Source organism: Otolemur garnettii, unplaced genomic scaffold (genome assembly GCF_000181295.1).
Source record: "Otolemur garnettii isolate 467f Iridium unplaced genomic scaffold, OtoGar3 scaffold00104, whole genome shotgun sequence".
NCBI lineage: Eukaryota > Metazoa > Chordata > Mammalia > Primates > Galagidae > Otolemur > Otolemur garnettii.
The window spans coordinates 3990401-3992717 of record NW_003852499.1 but is presented as its reverse complement, the minus strand read 5'-3'; the positions used below and the strand labels follow the sequence as shown (position 1 = coordinate 3992717).

The 2317-nt window shown below is 42.3% G+C and overlaps 1 protein-coding gene across 1 annotated transcript in view; it reads left to right on the top strand.

Annotated features, from left to right (window-relative positions):
- The window catches only part of NDUFA9 (NADH:ubiquinone oxidoreductase subunit A9), a 31664-nt gene that overhangs the window by 25055 nt on the left and 4292 nt on the right, over window positions 1–2317 (top strand). The window lies entirely within an intron of this gene.

The window sequence follows — 2317 nt, the reverse complement described above, 5'->3', positions numbered from 1 at the left end:
GGAGCCAGGCTAATTCAGACTTGGCTTTACGGTTGTCTTCTCTTCTTTCCTTCCTTCTTGGTTTACTTCTTCCCTTGAAGGATTTAAAATCTTGGACTTACCATGTTACACCCTAGTAGTCTGATCAGGGAGACTTGCCCATCCAGTGTGCCACAGACTGATTTATAAACCAACCTGGCAGTTCACTCCTTCATTTGCTTTTCATTCCTTCATTCGACAGATACGTATTGACTGCCTGCTACATCTTAAGCAGTGTGCTAGGTACTCAGAAAGTTACAGTAACCCATCAAAAAGCTTATGGTCTCATGGGATATCAGAAACGTAGACAACCAATTAGAATATAGGATGATGACAGTATTTGAGTGTTTAATTTCTTAAGCTGTTTACTTTGTCTCATTTAATGCAGTGATCTATAAAGCAGTAGGAAGAGTTTGTAGAGTGAGTAGAAAGGAGGGTTGTGGAAGTGTGAGGAATCCCTCCATTAATGCCCCAAAGAGCAGGAGAAAGCAAGGAGTCTAAAGAAGAGCGATGAGAGAGAAATGAAGAGTGGGAAATACAGAGAGTTTGGAAGTCTACATGCCGAAGGGAAGAGAGTGTTTCAAGGAAGGAATGGAGGGAATGGAGGGAATGGATGTCCTGAGAAGGGGAATACTGCCTTCTGTTCATTTGTGTCTCTACCATCTGAACAGTGCCTGGCACACAGAAGGCACTCTGTTAATATTTGTGGGATGGGCTCAGTGCCTGTGGCTTACGTGGCTAAGACACCAGCCACATACACCTAAGATGGTAGGTTTGAATCCAGCCCGGGCTCGCCAAACAGCAATGACAGCTGCAACCAAAAAAATAGCTGAGCGTTGTGGTGGGCGCCTGTAGTTAGTCCCAGGTACTTGGGAAGGGAGTCAGGAGACTCACTTGAGCCCAGGAGGTGGAGGTTGCTGTGCGCTGTGATGCCACAGCACTCCACCCAGGGGGACAGCTTGAGGCTCTGTCTCAAAAAAATAAAAAATAAAAAATTTGTGGGATGAAGTGTTACAGAAAGTCAAATAAGTTAAAGGACGGTAGAAATATGTACAAATGACTATTTGTGACTGTGGCTTCAGTGTAGTGAAAGATGCGTAAGCCGGACTGCTGTGGGGTACTTCCATGGTTGTACGTAAAATTGAGTTATAGGCGGAGTTGGCATATGCCCATGATGTGGGCTGCTGAGGACACTAAAATAGAGACCAGAAATGGTATGTTAGCATAGAACCAGGTCACAGAGAGTTGGAGCTTTGTAAGGCATGTTTTCATTAAGGAATGTTAGTCCAATAAATTATCCTTTTCTGCCATTTCTCAAAATGCAACTTTGTATGTTGCTAGAGAAATTCTCACCAGCTTCCTTTTTATTTATTTATACCATCCATTGGGATGATTTTGTTCAAGCTTTTGAAAAACTGTGGAACCTGTGTTTTCCTGAGTTTTTTCATAAAAACTCATTGGGTAAATCAGATGAAAGCAGAGCTAATCTACTTTCAGCCCCTGAACCCCAGGCCTCTGTAGTGAATTCCCAGGATTCCTCAGATGATAGTTTAAAACCCACTGTCCCTGAGCATGGTAGCATGTGCCTATAGTCTCAGGTATTTGGTAGGCTGAGCCAGGAGGATTGCTTGAACCCAGGAGTTAGAGACCGGCCTGGGCAACACAGTGAGACCCTGTCTTTCTCTTAAAAAAAAAAAATTAATTAAAAAAAAGGGGAAACCCACCGCTCTGTGGATACTTACTGCAGGAGGTCAGATAACATGTAAGGAGCCCCCTCTGTTTTCATTAGCAGTGAAGAGATAGCCGTACTCAAAGTAGGTTTTGTATTCTCTTCCTGTTTTGAATGACAGATCTTACACTTCTCTTTACTTTTTGTTTTTAGGGGCTCCTGCTTTTAGGTATTATGTTTTATATTGTGCACTGCTCAGCTTGCTCTGCAACCTGAATAGCAGCGTATTTGAATAGCCTATGCTTACTTTAAGTTGAATTACACAGACTTTAATGAATGTTTGATCTTTCATGTTTACTTTGGTTTTTGTTGGTTTTGTTTCGTTTTAAGTTTTAAGATCTATTGTCTCTTTGGAGGAGAAAAGGTACACCAGCATGTAACAGCAGTTAGCTGGTTGGGTTGAAAAGAAACAGGGTATACAAATCCCTATTATGAAACTAATTTATAGTTCTCATATGAAAGCAATAACCTAATTATAGCCCAAGAATATGGAGGGGGGAGGAGAGAAGGGCGGATGGGTGGAGGGAGGGTGATTGGAAAGATCACCTCTATGGTTTGTCTTTCAAGGGT